Source organism: Caretta caretta, chromosome 1, assembly GCF_965140235.1.
Source record: "Caretta caretta isolate rCarCar2 chromosome 1, rCarCar1.hap1, whole genome shotgun sequence".
Taxonomy (NCBI): Eukaryota; Metazoa; Chordata; order Testudines; family Cheloniidae; genus Caretta; species Caretta caretta.
In genome coordinates this window covers 187,056,965-187,074,237 of record NC_134206.1, presented here as the reverse complement: position 1 = coordinate 187,074,237, position 17,273 = coordinate 187,056,965, and the positions used below count along the sequence as shown (strand labels likewise).

The following is a 17,273-nucleotide window of genomic DNA, read 5'->3' as shown; positions in this document are numbered from 1 at the left end:
GAACCCCTATATTCTATGACATTACCCCCTAAATTCTGCAGTAGTCTCACCTGTAGTAATTATTTCAATCCATTCTGACCCCATGCAAAAGCCTTTTTTTTTTTAATTGTTCAGCTTTTTTTAAGACTACCAGAATGGAAAATATAAGGAACACACAGTGTGTTTCTTCCCAAGCCGAGGAATGCCAGCCGCTGCCTGTGGTGCTGTGACATGATGTAAAGGTGCTCTGGCGTGTAAGGGGTTACTGGCCCTCTGCCTGTCACATGACTGGGCTGGACAGAGCTATAAAAGGAAAGGGGACTCTGGTGCAAAGGAAGCCAGGCTGAGAGGAGGATATATCCCCTATCTGCCTAGCTGGCTGAAGTCATACAGTCCTCGGGTGGTTATCATTACCCAGGCATTTGAGTTGTCACGCTGTGTTTCTGAGTAAAGCAAGCCCTCAGGAAAGGGATGTAAAGTGGTTTGTAACTGGGCCTTGTGTTTTTGCTTCCCAGCTGGTGCATTTGCACGCCTGCTGATGGATGTCCTGTGAAGGGCCTCCCTGCAGGTCAAAAAATAAGTGGATGTGCCTGCTGAAGCTGCATTCTGTCTCAGCACTGACTGCGTCCAAGTTCAGCCAAGTCGGCTACCTCAGCCATCTTTGGGGCTCTCTCTCAGCTACTTTACTAGACCATGCCAAGGTCTCCTCCAGGTAATCTGTTCTTTTCCTGCCTTCTTGATTCAGGGCTAGGATCTCCTTACAGAGACCAGACCCTTCTGCTGGCATGGAATCCCAGCCTGGCATTTCAGGGAGTCTCTTTTCCCGTGTGGAAGAAAAATGACCAGGAAGAAAATCGTGGGGTCAAACTGCAGTAGTTACCTTTCCCCTGGCCTTATCCCCCATTAGGGTCCCACTGTTGATTAAGAATTGCCCTACCTACCTGCGCACGGCTGTCACCGGGTCACAGCCCTGAGAGCGAGAACCCCTTCCCAGGATGTCACAGTGTCCAGGATGACGAGGCAGCAACGACTTTACCAGCAGCAGCAGATTGTTTTGTCTGATGAGAAATGGAGCCGCTTGTCCTGACGCAGTAGATTGGGGTAAGACGTTTCCCTCCACTGGTAGCTTCCTTCTGGCCACGCTGTGTTCCTGCTCTTCCTCCTCCTCCTCACCGCGTGCCTGCGAGCCCTTGGATTTCCAGATGAACTGACACAGCAGAGGTCTCTGGGAGCAGCAGTGCTACCATTCCTCTGTGGGCTGCCTGCAGCCTGGCCTCTGGCTTTGTGTGCCTCCCTGCCTGGCTGGTCCTTATGTGAATATGGGTAAATTTTTGGGTGGCAGCTATATAGGTCTGTAGGCAGAACATCCTGACCGGGAGGGAGTCAAAGCTGAGGAAGCTACTGCAGCTTCTGGGCCCAGTCCAGCTCTGGCCTGTTAATGCTGCCCTTTTTGGAGACCCTATTTAAGACACAAAGAATGTCCAATACTACAGGAAAACCAGGCAGAGACCTTTTCCAGCTCAGGGGGACGGTTTCCCTTCGGAAATGACAGGCTAATAATAAACATGCAGCTTATTTAGAATTGCAAATACAAGAAAAGAAAATCAGCATATAGAGGAAGCTGCAATCAGCATATAGAGGAAGCTGCAGTCAGCAGCCTGGCTAAAAAGCAGCAACATTAAACCAAAGCATTAAATGCAGGGGGAATTAAATGAGGCATGTGGCCAGTCATGCCTCACTCATATAACAGAGCCATAAGGCCTGTATTAATGGTACAGGCTCAAGAAAGCAAACACTCAGTCGCAGGCTGCTCAAGTATGGACCCTGTAATGATGGACAAAGGGAAACTGTAAAATACTGTCTAACAACAATCCTCATCATTTGCTCCCATGATGTTTTGATTATCCTGGCGCTGTGTTTCCACTGTTCTAATGGTTTTTAATCTCTCTCAGTGCTGTGGGTTGACTCACAGCAGCTTGGTGAGCTGGGACTTCTCCTCAGAAGGATCTCCACTTCCAATATTAATAGAAGTTTTTAGCAAAGAGAACCTTCAAAATATGGACCGTGTAACCCCTGTCATGCAGTCTGCGGAGAGCCCAAAGCAGCGCTGCTGGGAGAGCTCTGACTGCTCCCATTCATCTGTAAGGTACTCGGAAGCCTTAGGATGAGGATTAAAATGTTAAGATTGTTAACGATTTCATTGCTGCTTACAGTGAAACAACGCCCCTGGCTGAGTCCTCTGCGGGGACTGAACCAGGGATTTCTGAATCAAAAAGAATCTGTTTCAGCTGCTTGAGCCAAAGGACCTTTGCCTGGAGGCGTTAGTGGACTTACACATCTCTATGTAAAAAGAAAAGGAGTACTTGTGGCACCTTAGAGACTAACCAATTTGTACTCTTTTTCTTTTTGCGAATACAGACTAAGACGGCTGTTACTCTGAAACATCTCTATGTGCAGTCCAGCTACGAGTGGGAGACACTGACCTACAGCGGGTTAATATAGTTCCCTTTCACCCAAGGGAGGAGGATCATCAAAAATGATCTGCAGACAATTCCTCAGTCCTCCAGGTACAGGAGCTGCTTGTTGCTCACAGAGAATGGAAACATATTAAAGAAAGAAACTGCTGCACTAGTCATTTTCCAGTTCCCCACTTGGAGAGCTGGCTTCCCTAGAAAATAGGTCGCTTACATGAAAAGCACCTTGATTACAGCACCGCTGCAGCGAGGGCTTACGCCGAACCCCTGGCTTCAGGCAGTTAGACATTTCTGAAACGTTGACCCGTTGGGCTGCAATTGCTCATGCTACTTTTCTGCCCAAAAGGTGAATTTCAGGGTTGTTCTTTTCTGAGTGAGCGTAGTGGGGAAAAAATAGTGACACTTTAATCCTTAGCTGGCTGTTGTCTGGGAAGTAGCGAAATTTCCTAGAGGACTGGATGGAGGAGGGACATCTAGTCGGGATGGGTCAGGACTCTTGGGTAAGTCAGGGCTAATGCTTCCTAGTTCCTTCTGCCGCGAACACCCCTCCCCTCCCCTGCTCTGCATTCGCTTTCCTCACTGCTGGTTTGAGCTCTCCCTCCGGACAAGAGCCAGCATGTGCAGGGGGTTAAGTGGTGGATGAGGGAGAGATCCAGGTCAATCTGGGAAGAACTGACACACTGATCCTAGAGCAGCTTCATGCATAGAGGGGGCCAAGGCATGGCGTGTTGGGAGCGTACAGGCATTAGGCTGCTGGGCAAGCTGGGAATGGGGAGGGTTTCTGTTGCTCAGTACAGGGGATGGAGTCTGTGGGGGTGCTAGAGACATGGAAGGAGAAATCTCAGTGTTGATCTTTGGGGGAGGGAATAGGGACTGGCCCAGAACCGAGTTTACTCCCACTCAGTGTTTAAATGGACAAACATTTATTATTAATGTTATTATTATGTATATAATAAAATCTTCTACACTTTCCACAGTATGCATCCGATGAAGTGAGCTGTAGCTCACGAAAGCTTATGCTCAAATAAATTGGTTAGTCTCTAAGGTGCCACAAGTACTCCTTTTCTTTTTGCGAATACAGACTAACACGGCTGTTACTCTGAAACCTGAATGGACAAGATCTTTCTGGTGCCTTCTGTGGGCTTGGCTCACTCCAAAGCAGCATCATTTCTAGGACACCAAACTCTCTGTGGAGGGCAGAAGGCTCTGGCATGTGGGATGCAGTTTGGCTGAGAAATCCCAAAATATTGAGTGTTTGAAATCACATCCAGCGCTGACACGGAACACACTGTTCCACCTCCATTTCAACTGGATCCCAAGGGCTGTTGATCCAAACAGTGTGACAGGTCTTTTCCCTGGCTCCTCCATCTCAACCCTGTTTGACCCGGACTTGCTGGTTAGTCTTTCCTACTTCCCCTGCCCCCATCACACCCACCATTTAGCAGGAGATCGCTGTTAGAGACTGGCCTGTGGGCAGTCTCGTCTAGTGGTTAAAGCAAGAGTTCTGTCTACCAGTTAGAGCTGGGTCCAGGAACAAGTCAAAGGTCAGTGCCAGAGGGACAGAAGCCAAATGCCGGAGATGGAGGGTACCCAAGTCATAGATCAGAGGCGGAGCCAGGGATCAATAAAAGAGAGACAGGTGCCAACTGCCAGAGCCAGAGGGTCAACCAGAGTCACAAGCCGGGGTGGAGCTGAAGGGGAGCCAGGGCTGGAGCAGAGCAGGGGCTGGAACGAGGACAAGCACAGCTGCAAGCACATTGCACAGAGCTGGAGAGCTGCTGTTGGGTTTAAAAGCCAGCCAGGTGCCCTTCTTGATCAATCAGATGGTGCAGTCAATCAGGTAGCCTGCTGCAGGCCAGCTGTGCTTGCTGGGTTGCCAGGAGACTGACTCTGCTGCAGAACCTGATGCCTGACAATTGCATGTTCACCTGGGATGACGAAGGGCCTAGGGGGAGAGGGGGCTGGGAGGGAAGGGTAGGATGGAGAGCAGGCGACAGAAAATTGGGAAGGGGGCAGGCTGGACAGTGGATCCGGGGAAGAAGTGAGATGTAGAAGGGGCCTCGGGATAGCGGGGGGAAGGAGAGGGGCAGGAGGGAGGACGGCTGAAAAGAGGGCTGTGTGTATGGGGGGCAGGAGACCAGTAGACTGGAAAGGGGTCTAGGGAGAAGGCTGGGATTCAGGAAGGGGTAGAAGGAGAAAGGGGTTTGGGGATCAGATCACGGGGAATGAGTAGTCTGCTCATGTTAACTGTCCATTAGTCTCAGCCCAAGTGCCAGCACCAAAGTCCTAGATGCATGGTTGCCAAGGTGCCATCCCCATGGCAAAGGAACCTGTCTTCCCACCACTGTCCGTGGAAGAGCCAAACGCCCCGGCAATGAGGAGGTGCTTCCAAAAAACATTTACAATGACTGCTGCAGTGGTGGAGTCAGGCAAGCAAGTGTAATTTACATAGCAAGAGCTGGGAGATAGATGGCTCTTTAAACCAGATCTGTCATTTCCAGCTCTTCCCTGCCTCTCTGGCGCTTTGATGTTCCTCTTTGAAGAACTCTCCTCCCTTGCTATTCCTTGCTCCCTTGGTACTGCTCCATCTCTCCAGATGCCCTTTTTGCCTTTGCTGCTACGCTCCGTTACATCTACCTCTTGGCAGGAAGGACGTAGAACAAATGACAGCTGGCATCCTGAAAGTCGACTCAGGCAGGGGGCCTTGTGGGGACTCCATCAGGCACAGCAGCAGGGGTTCAATGTAAAATCTCACATGGCATCAAAGAGTACAACGTGAAACAATTATGATGATAATGCTGAGCAGTTCAGTGTCGCCATACAGTTGTTACTTAATGCTCACAACAGCCCTGGGAGGTAGGTTAGTATTAATATCCCCACCTGTCCGGGTAAGAAACTGAGTCACTTGTCCAAGGTCACACATGAAGTCAGTGACAGAGCTGGGAAAAGATCCCAGGAGTTCCTGATTTTCTGCCGCTCTCTGCCCTCCAAGTCCACAGTACCCTAGTACCTTCATTTTGTATGGCACCTCAAATCAGTGACTCAGTGGACAGTCTTGTAATGGAGGATGACGGAAATGAAGAGGGGTAAATGAGGAAGACCAATGATAGTAGTGGCTGAAATTTGCCAAGAGATAGCTAGTAAGTGAAGTGGGGCAAGGCTATTCCAAGTAGCAGGAGATATCCAGGAGATAGTTCTTGCACTGACAATGGTCAGGTCACAAGGAGGGACAGAGGTGGCTGGCACAAAATGAGCAGGAAGGGGGCAGAGAGAGACGTGAGGTTGGTTGGGGAAAATCCATGGAGGGTTTAAAAAACAAGTTCATGTCTAAACTTGAAAGTTAGTTTGGATAAAGTAGGATGTGAATAAAGTGTAATAAGTACTCTAGAATAACTCCATTACCTCAAAATGTAATGGTGAACTGGATCCTTGACATGGCTTGGGAGATAGTGAAGTGACTTGAGGATGGGGATATTTGTATGTAGTGTAACTAAGGAGGCCTTATCTAAAGTTTTACTAGGTATAGTTATACAGGGAGTTTTATACCACTATAGCCTCCTGTGTAGGCACTCTTATTCCAGTATAAGAGTAGTGTTTTGATTAGCTTAAATACCTTCCGAAGCAAAGTAAGCCTAACCTAAAAAAAAGGCACTTTTATTCTGGAAAAAAGTGTGTTTATATAGGGGGTCATACCGGTATAAATATAGCACTTTAAATTCATACCTTGGGTTATACTAAAAAAAAATTCTCATTCAAACAAGGTCTAAAATAGCATAACAGCACTTTATAGCTTAAAGATCTACTTCATTCTAGGAATGTGTAACTAATAAGTAGGATTGTACTCCAGACAGTCACACTAGTATAGCAATAGATGTCTGAAGTGCTTAGTACCATCTAGCCAGCTCCCAACGTAATTTACATCTCTCCTCACTGAAAGAACAGTTCTTAGCACAATAATAGCCATCAGTATATAATTACAAATTAGCCAAAATCATTGTTTCTATGGTTAAAGCATCCTAATGCAATAAATGCACCATGAATACAGTAATCCAGCCAGATAGTTCATAGGCATTTGCAGTCTTGGACCATATAATATAATCCCTGGTCCATACAGGTGCTCTTTGTGTTCTGATGCTAAGCCCTTTGTGGCAAAGACTATGTCTGCTTGTTTGTCCATACAGAGACTAGCGTACTTCTGGCACTCCAGCCAGCATTTTCAAAAGTAGCCTCTGGCTTTGTATGCCTAGTTCCAGGCACATTAAGCTGGATGTCCAGTGGTGCTGAGCACCTGGTAAGCCCATTGACTTTAGTTGGAGTTGTGGGCGCTCAGCAGTTCCACGTTGTCTCCGGATAAGCGTCCGAAAAGAGAGGCCACTTTTGAAAATGTTGGCCCACGTAAACAAATAATGATGCTAGACTTGTGTGGCCCAAGTTAATTTTGCTGTCGGACATTTGTAGTTTATGAGAAAACATCATAGTTTAGTTCAAAAAGCGAATCAGGAACGCAGCTCCTTTGTGGCAGATTTACAGGTGCAATTTATCTAGCACTTCAAGCTTTTCTCAACTGGTAACTTATATGTGGAGAGATTTTTTTTTTAGTTTTGCAGTCTGAAGCGATCTGTTCCACTTTGATAATCCCCCGTGTATTCTATTTTATACAGCCCAGGTTTCACAAACTCTTACAAAAGCAGCTCACTGGAATTCTGGATGGGGTTCATGTTACAGAACAGGTTTGTGTGCCATTTGCTTTGGCTGAACTGTGTCCTATCGAGTCTGTTGTGCTGGATTAGACTGTATCTTTTTTTCTTACCAGATTCAGGTTTTTATAGCTCCTTGGCACAGCTTTAGTTACAATGGCAGTTAGTTGTCTGAACTTTTGTTGCATGTAAACCACTGCCCATCCTATTCTGTCTTGTGGCCCTGTGTGTCGGACACAGCGCATCCCGTGGAGGTCAAGATTAAATGAGCAGTGTTGTTCTGTGGAACTATGAAAGGAACACCATCCATTAACAACCAGGAAAAAGGTCTATTGAAAGAATGGGGTGCCAGTTTTTACAGTGCAGAACTCCATGGATGGTGTCACAATTAGTGCAAGAGTCTAACCAAGATCAAGGATTGCTTTCATCAAATAATCCACAAATGTAAGGCATATGCTGGCTGGGCACACTCAAACTAGCGCAGGAGCTGTAAGTAGATTCAAGCCAAAATGCTACAGCTGATCTCCAGCATCAGTTCAGCTGGGTGTGCCTATCCTCCAGCAGTGCAAATGTCAGCAGAGCAAAGCTGTTCATAAACAGGGTGAGGTGAACTGCAGTTGCCTAACACTCAGGGCATTGGCATCAGGGACAAATACTTTCTGTTACACCTAGGCAACCTCGTTGCCTTCAGGGAAGGTGCATGGGCATAACTGAAGCAGAAGCTGGCCTTGTGATTTCACACAGGAGAGTGAATGTTGCAGGCCCCAGCCCTGCATTGGGATTAGTGTGAAGCCTCATTACCACAGAGGAAGCTCAGGGAGAGATTGTTCCTCAGAGTTACTCCCCAGCATGGCAAAGGTCACACAGGGAGACTACGGCAGAGCATGGAATTTCACCTGGGTCTTCTGAGTCCCAGGCCAGTGCCTTAACTGCAGGACCACCCTTTGTCCACTCTTCTGCCCCGCCTCTTCCGGTGACCAGATTCTCACAAGCAGGGGCTTTTGCTTTTTTCAAACGTGCTGGTGAAAAAGACAAACCTACCTCCTCTGAATATTCATCAAAAATTAATTAAAAGGCTGGGAACATCATCAAAGCAAATCCATATTTCTTGGTCAAATGAATGCTCACAAATATTTTCTGTGCATTATTGCCTTGCTCTAGTCTGCAGGCCCCCTGAGAAATTAATTTAGCCTCTGCCATGGCAGACTCTATTTGACTAGCAATAAGTACAGCTTGCTATAAAGTTAGTTCTGGTTCAGCAGTAATTGCTTCCGTGGTAAGGCTGTCTTCTCCACGAGCTAGTCTCAGTTCATCTCATCTGCCATATACCTCTAATGCCCTGTAACGAATTCACCGAGAGTAGCAGTATGTTGGTCAGTAGATTCACACCCACTTTCTACTGCCACATTCATTTTTGGCATGAAAAATTATTTAAAGATTAAACGGCAATAGTGTTACGGGTTGTCAGGAATAGGAAATGTACAAGCCACTCACTGACCTTCAGTACACAGAGAGAGTCTCAGCAAAGCTTGCCTGGGACTTGGGAGATCATCCCACATTTACAACAAGGCTAAAGGCCCAGAGCCTCAGCTGGTACATGGCAGCATAGCTCCACTGAAGTCTGTGGAGTTCTGGCAAATTTTTCACCTGAGAATCTGGCCTTCAGTTTTCTAACATAAAAATCCAGTCAGTACAGGGCAGTGCAGACTCCTTGACGCTTTGCCCCAGCAGAGCAAAAAGGTGGGAAGAGAGAAAAGGGTGTATGGAGGAGAGACTGCACTCATGCTGTCACAATAGCACACGCTACCCAACAATGAGCCTTTCATAGCAACTGGGAAACATAGCAAGTGGGCCCACAGGAAGGAGCAGGTTGCTCTCATGGTTTCCCCACAAAGCCCCTGCTGCTTCCAGTCACGTTCCCTGCATATCCCCTCAGACCTGCAGCAGCTGGACTCTCTTCCTACCACCCTCAGAGGACTGGGTTTGGGTCAGAACAGGGTGAACAGGGAAAATTGGGGATTGGGGAGCATTTCCCCCCTCCCTGAAGACTTGCTGAGCTGTGCAATAGAGGAGAGCTCGCCATGAGCTATGGGAGGCTAATTGACCCCCATCCCTGCAAGCATTTTTGTTGCAAGGTTCTCTTGTTTCCATGGGGAAGTCTATGGGGGTAGATTACATGGTGAGCACTCAAGCTGATGATTTCGATGTAAGAAGAGAGCTATAACCATGTATGGACAATTTGTGTGTAGCCACAGAGAGGCTCATGCTGGTATAAGTAAAGTTAAACTGGTGCAACTCTCCTCACACAGATGAGGACTCAGTCTCCTGCAGCTGTGTGAGGCTCTACAGTAACATCCTTTCCAGTTACTGAGGTGATGAGCTTCAGCGCTAGACCTCAGCAAGCGCAGTTCAGGAAAAGCATTTGCACTTTCCTGTTCTTGTTTTTTTTCTCCTTTTGCTATAAAGAAGCGAAAGAAAACGCAAGAGGACTTGGAATTCCAGTTTAACCAATCTGGTTTTAGGGTCTCATACCTATGGATCTCGTGTCTGATTCACTTCAAATGAGAGAGTGTTGTGGGTTTTGCTCTTTACTCGGACATGTAATCTGAAGGAACCACAGGGGTGCCGAGGAGTCCACATGATCATATTTACTCGCTTTAAGCCAAGGCTTAGCTACGTATACACTGCTACTCTGCAGGCTTCTGGCAGATTCCAGAACACAGAGAGCACCATTAGAGGTCTCACAAACTATTTAAAGGGATACTACCCACTACAGATAGAAAAATTCTACCTCAATCCCTGAGCTGAGCTATCCATTTTGAGGCCAATATGACTTTTTTATGGCTTTCAAAGGGGGGGGATTAAACTCTGGTTTATAACAGAAACTTAGTAGCAACCTTTACTATGGAGCAACTACCCTTGCTTCATAACTATGCAAATAGTACTGAAGAAATCTGACTCACTAACTGTACAAGAAGGAGCCTGCTTTTATGAATCACTTTTCTTTCTTCATACAGCTGCAGTTTATAATACAACTTCCACTTATTGATGTATGACTTTAGTAATAAATGATGCATGAACTATCTGAAGAGTTACTGGAAAGTGTCCCTTGGTAAGCCCTAGGGAAGAATTGTTGTCTCACTAATGGAGGCAAAGCCTAATTATTTCCTAAATCAATTAACCTGAAAGGCCAAACTACATACACACACAGAGCTAAGCACGCACATGCACACACTGCAATATTCACAGCAATGCATAAAGCCATAATACGCACAGCCACCCTCGTTGCCTCCTCACATGTTCACGGCCGCGTTGATAGACCACCGAGTTACGCTCCCTACTAGGCACACACCTGCTGCCTCCTCACTCGTGCCCCTGTTGCATACCCACAGACATAAATACATGCTCACTGCTGTACATGTGCACACACAATCACACGAAGTGCACAACTAATCTTCCGGTCAGTATACGTTACACTTCCCCCTAAGTGCCTGAGTCACGGCGACCGAGTTTATTGCAGCTCGCTGCTAAAGACACTGGCTTTTTCGCTCAAGCCATAGAGACACGTGCTGTCAGCTCTGGCAGGGCCCACTTCAAGCCCCCATGTCAGCCAAGATGGCGACCATCATATCCACACATCTACTGCCTCTCCATTCATGTGTACAGCACTGCACGCTTGCTGACAGGCAGAACTATCATTAAAAGTAAATGGGCAATAAACAGAAGCTATCATGGCAAGTCCTAACAATTTCCACTCAGCCTGGGGGCTAAAAGGAAGCGTCTCTGAACTGCAGTGAAGCAAGCAAGCATGAAGGTGGCTTGTCTAGTCGTCCAATAGCAAATATGTACCATCCTGAGTTATAGACCATTGGAAAGACCAAAGGCCAGAGTGGCTCCATTCTGTTTCAAATTATTCTTGAGAGCACAGAAAGAATTAGCAGTATGGAATAGGTAGGAGTGTGAGTAGACAACACACTCTAGGATTCTGCAGCTGAAGGGTAGCTGGGAGCTAGAATGGTGGTTAGAGAGGCAAGTGGGGACAAAGAAAACTTTTCTCAGGATATGGGACATGAGTAAACTTGTAGGCATATGGAAAGGAGCCAGAGCATCAAAAGGTAAGGCAGAGAGAGGTGTGGAGAGAAGGTGCTAAGAGATGATACTTAGTAGAGTTATCTAGAAAGGAGACGGCAGGATCTGAGTTTGGAGTGAAGGAGGCAAGGGTGGAATTAGTTGTGGCAGAGAGGCAGGGAGGGGAAGAGAGGTTTCTTCAAGGTAAAAAGAAAAGGAGTACTTGTGGCACCTTAGAGACTAACCAATTTATTTGAGCATAAGCTTTCGTGAGCTACAGCTCACTTCATCGGATGCATACTGTGGAAAGTACAGAAGATCTTTTTATACACACAAACCATGAAAAAATGGGTGTTTACCACTACAAAAGGTTTTCTCTCCCCCCACCCCACTCTCCTGCTGATAATAGCTTATCTAAAGTGATCACTCTCCTTACAATGTGTATGATAATCAAAGTGGGCCATTTCCAGCACAAATCCAGGTTTTCTCCCCCCCCCCCCCCCACACACACACAAACTCACTCTCCTGCTGGTAATAGCCCATCCAAAGTGACCACTCTCTTTACAATGTGTATGATAATCAAGGTGGGCCATTTCCAGCACAAATCCAGGGTTTAACAAGAACCTCTGAGGGGAGGGGTAGGAAAAAACAAGGGGAAATAGGTTACCTTGCATAATGACTTAACCACTCCCAGTCTCTATTCAAGCCTAAGTTAATTGTACCCAATTTGCAAATGAATTCCAGTTCAACAGTCTCTCACTGGAGTCTGGTTTTGAAGTTTTTTTGTTGTAATATCGCAACTTTCATGTCTGTAATCGCGTGACCAGAGAGATTGAAGTGTTCTCCGACTGGTTTATGAATGTTATAATTCTTGGCATCTGATTTGTGTGCATTTATTCTTTTATGTAGAGACTGTCCAGTTTGACCAGAGGGGCATTGCTGGCACATGATAGCATATATCACATTGGTGGATGTGCAGGTGAATGAGCCTCTGATAGTGTGGCTGATGTTATTAGGCCCTGTGATGGTGTCCCCTGAATAGATATGTGGGCACAGTTGGCAACGGGCTTTGTTGCAAGGATAGGTTCCTGGGTTAGTGGTTCTGTTGTGTGGTATGTGGTTGCTGGTGAGTATTTTCTTCAGGTTGGGGGGCTGTCTGTAGGCAAGGACTGGCCTGTCTCCCAAGATTTGTGAGAGTGTTGGATCATCCTTCAGGATAGGTTGTAGATCCTTAATAATGCATTGGAGGGGTTTTAGTTGGGGGCTGAAGGTGACGGCTAGTGGCGTTCTGTTATTTTCTTTGTTAGGCCTGTCCTGTAGTAGGTGACTTCTGGGAACTCTTCTGGCTCTATCAATCTGTTTCTTCACTTCCGCAGGTGGGTATTGTAGTTGTAAGAATGCTTGATAGAGATCTTGTAGGTGTTTGTCTCTGTCTGAGGGGTTGGAACAAATGTGGTTGTATCTCAGAGCTTGGCTGTAGACAATGGATCGTGTGGTGTGGTCAGGGTGAAAGCTGGAGGCATGTAGGTAGGAATAGCGGTCAGTAGGTTTCTGGTATAGGGTGGTGTTTATATAACCATCGTTTATTAGCACTGTAGTGTCAAGTTAGTAGCCATTTTGGTTTGCTGGGGCATAGGGCTTAGGTGAGGGTTTGTCAGTCAAAGAGACTCACCGGTAAAGAAGAGTTGGTAGCATAAGAGTTAGGCAATGAGGAGAAGTTACGCTGTTTAAAAGCAACACGCACAAAAAGCTAAGGATAAGCAGGGGCTTCCTTCGAAGGTGCCCTGGGTGAGAACGGGAGTGAAGGTAATGGCTTTGGGGAGGGAATCGAGGCTGGGAACTAGAGGGCACACAGAGCGCTGAGAGAGCACGGATAGGGGGACACACAGGGACCTTCGAGTCAACAGAATGGGGGGTGGAGCGGGCTAAGAGTAGCCAGTTGATTGTCAAGAGATCACAGAAAGAACGAGTGATAGGACAGAGGAGGAGGGAGCGGGAGCAGGATTAGAGGGCAGACACAGACCTCATGCCTGAGGGAATGAGAGAAGCAAAGGGCCATAACAGATATTAAGTCAGCGGGAGGGCACTAGGATCATGTGAGTGTTAGGAAAGGGAGTTAGGGGGTCCTGCATCGGTGCAGGGGAGCAGCGGGGAGGGAGGTTTCTGGAGCTGGAGCAGGACTTTGAGAGGGAAGAGAATAGAAAGGGGGAAGGGGCAATGCAGGAGGTGGGAAGGTTGTCAGGTGTAGAGCCCCAGATGTGGAGAGGCTGGGACAGTTTTCCACACTCACACAATACACTGTCATTCATCACCAAACATTTTAAAAGGACTGACCTTTCAGCTGAATAAGGAATTTCCTTCAGATTTTATGGAAACATCCCCCCCAGCCTTTCACAATAACATTAAAAAGACAATACTGACCACAGTTTATGTAGGGCCTACAATATTTTGGTTTCAGCGCTACAAGGCTCCTGGGCACAGATCCCTGATGGTTGGAGAGATCTTCAGGGGGCAGATGGGGATGGGCTCAGGTTCTGGGCCTGCCACAACTTGGCTACAATTGCAGCACCGGGATATGCAACAAAGAGTGAGTGGTACAGTACCAGCTATCTCATACCAGACTAATTACCTGCCTCTTGTGGGTAGCAAATCTGCCTCTGTGTGTGTGCAATAAGGAACAATGTCCTTTTGTGTTGGTAGTTCATTGCATTATGTTCTGGCGCTATTCAGCTTGTTGAATAGCATCACCCGGGGAGCTATAATTCAGCATGACATGAGGTGCACTAGCATGAATGGGAACTGAGCCCTCCTTTGCCACTGTGGAAGCCCAAAGACAGTGTGGTACCTCCCTCTTTGTGAGTGCACAGATACTGCTGGAGAGCCAGCTGAGGAAAGACAAGCTAACTAGTGAGCCCTATTCCCAGCGCTGTGCCACTGACATCCTGGCAGACATAGAAGGCAGCTGAATCGCTGTTTTATAATTTCAAGCTCCGTTAGAGAAACAAGGGGGGTGGCAATCGATGCTTGCTGAACAGAAAAGAGCAACACCTGAAGGGGAAAGAAATGCTGCTTACAAACTCTTATGGGGTCATTACAAGCATGGAAGAGATTAAACGAAACCCTTGAGAATGTCTCTTTGAATCCAGTGAGCTTCACTTAGTCCACGCTGAAACTGGCTGGCTGAAAGCTGAATGCACAGTCCCAGCTAAGGTTCATGGACAGGCGAAGCTCCGGAAACCTCTGTTTGGATGGATATTGGGTTCCCTTCCCCCATGCCAGCAGCTTGTCCTTCTCCTGCTGGATCACTTTGAATGTCCCAGCCCTGCAAAGTCCATCCTGCAATGAGCCTGGCAGGTCAGTGCTTTTTTTCTGCTTGATAGATCCCAGCGTTAAACATTTCAAATGGTCTGCACTATAGAGGTATACACGAGTCCCAGTATATGCATGCTCTGGGAGTGCAAAATGGGACTTTTGTGATACAGGTGGCCATTAGAAATGAAGCCAGATCAGCTTTATTTGCTTGTACAGGCACAACTGGCCTTCTTAAAGGTATAGGGGAGATCTACATAGTGATGGCGGAACCACAAAAGAGTCTGGGTTACATTTGGCAAAAAAAAGGCACAAAATTCAGCTGTTTCTCACCTCAGCCTATGAGCTCGTGAACTCTCAGAAGCTAATCAGGGGTGGGTTAGTATTTGGATGGGAGACAGCCAGTTTGCTATGGGATGTTCTGTTAGTGATTCAGTAGGTGGGACTTTTCCCTTTGATTCAGTGCTGAGCACTGCCCCAGGGTGCTAGTAGGGGCACTGTGCTACTGTGGGGTTTCTGTAGCTCACAGGAAATGTTGCTGGTCATTAACAAGCCCATAGTAAATGTTTGATGCATAATGGTATTAGCCTGGGTCAAATTCTAATTAGGGGAATTACATTCTTCTTGCATCAAATCCCATTTCAGGTGCAATCCCATACCGCACCTGTCATAAATATAAAGGGAAGGCTAACCACTTTTAAATCCCTCCTGGCCAGAGCAAAAAACCCTTTCACCTGTAAAGGGTTAAGAAGCTAGGATAACCTTGCTGGCACCTGACCAAAATGACCAATGAGGAGACAAGATACTGTCAAAGCAGGGCGGGGACAAAAAGGTTCTCTCTGTCTGTGTTTTTTTTTTTCCTGGACCAGAGCAGGAATGCAGGTTAGAACTCCTGTAAAGAGCTAATAAGCAATATAGTTAGATATGCGTTAGATTCTGTTTTGTTTAAATGGTTGATAAAATAATTTGTGCTGAATGGAATGTATATTCCTGTTTTTGTGTCTTTTTGTAATTTAAGGTCTTCCCTAGAGGGATTCTCTATGATTTGAATCTGATTACCCTGTAAGGTATTTACCATCCTGATTTTACAGAGGTGATTTTTACTTTTTCTTCAATTAAAATTCTTCTTTTAAGAACCTGATTGATTTTTCATTGCACTTAAGATCCAAAGGTTTGGGTCTATGTTCACCTATGCAAATTGGTGAGGATTTTTATCAAGCCTTCCCCAGGAAAGGGAGTGTAAGGGTTGGGAGGATTTTTTTTTGGGGGGGAGACATTTCCAAGTGGGCTCTTTCCCTGTTATATATTTATTAGACGCTTGGTGGTGGCAGCAATAAAGTCCAAGGGCAAAAGGTAAAATAGTTTGTACCTTGGGAAAGTTTTAACCTAAGCTGGTAAAAATAAGCTTAGGGGGTTTTTCGTGCAGGTCCCTACATCTGTACCCTAGAGTTCAGAGTGGGGAAGGAACCATGACAGCACCCCTGCTGTTTATTGTAATCCCTTGTTGCTTACGTCTGAACTAGACATTGAGCTCCTCAGGACAGAGCCCTGTCTTCTCGATGTGCTGTAAAGTGCCCAGCACACCAATGGTGCTGTACAAATAATAAAGAACAATGAAAGTGGAAAACAGTGTTTGTCATGTCATTTCTTAAACTGGTGTGGTGCTGTTGTGTTTTGTTAAATCAACCACATTTTGTTTCTGGTATTCTTGGGTGATCCTGGGGTCTTCCTGCTGTAAATGAGAGCAACCTCAGGGCTGCAGCTTTGCTTCCTAAGGCCAGTATGGGAGCCACAGGAAGCAGAGAATAGCCAGAGGGCAGCATGCTCTGTCCACTCCGTCAGAATGCTCTCCATCCCCTGATATGCCCTCTGTGCTGGGGCCAGATGGTGGGCTCTCATTGCACACTTAAGATGACCCTGAGAGGGGATATTCCCAAGCATCCATGTCCACCAGCTTTCTGCCCTCTTTGTGCTACTGGAGCAATGTAAGGGAGAGGCTCACAGTAGAGAATCAGGGCCTAAATATTAACTTGAGGCCTGCTCCAGTTTTGGAGTTCCCACAAATTTAGAGATGGGTTTCCCTGATTTCTAAGCTGTCTTTTGATGCTGAGAACATCTTTTTTAGGCCAACATCTCTTGGAGCTCTCGAAGGGGGGCGGTTAACTGAAAATAAAGGACTGTCTACTTGGCTTCAGAGCTGGAGCCCTTCCAGGAATGGGTGGGCACGCTCTGAGGAGGCGCCTTATGTAGACCGTGGAATTTAGCGAGAGAAGGCACAGAGTCAGATTGTAAATTCATGAGGCCAGGGGATAGCTTTTATTCATGGCTGAGAGTATCACTGCTGACTAAGGGGTTTAGACACTCCATTTCCATTAAAACTAATACCCCTTGCTAGGTGCATGCAACCCTCAGCGCAATGGCACTCTGATCCTGATCGGGGCCTCTGGGCACTGCTATAATACAAATAAATAATAACAATAATACTAATAAACTAGCATCAGTGCTTGCAGTAGTGCTCCCAGGCCTGCTGAAGAGGGTTTCACAGTGAATGGGTTATGTAAAGGAGAGTGAACATTAAGATTCCAGCTGTCACAAAGCAGACCAATTAGCTGGAATACCTGCCTCTTGCGGGTAGCAAATCTGGCCGTGTGCATGCAGTGAGGAATGACATTCCTTTGTACTGGGGGTTCATTGTGTTGTGTTCTGCTGCTATTCAGCATGTCGAATAGCATCGCGGGAGATGACA

The 17,273-nt window shown here is 46.7% G+C and overlaps 1 long non-coding RNA gene across 1 annotated transcript; it reads left to right on the top strand.

The window, feature by feature from the left end:
• The first annotated feature begins 334 nt into the window (after positions 1 to 334).
• LOC142070590 (uncharacterized) lies at positions 335 to 3,497 on the top strand. Its single transcript, XR_012666460.1, has 2 exons — positions 335 to 1,080; positions 2,398 to 3,497. It is a non-coding gene; the product is annotated as an uncharacterized LOC142070590 (long non-coding RNA).
• The last annotated feature ends 13,776 nt before the right edge of the window (positions 3,498 to 17,273 follow it).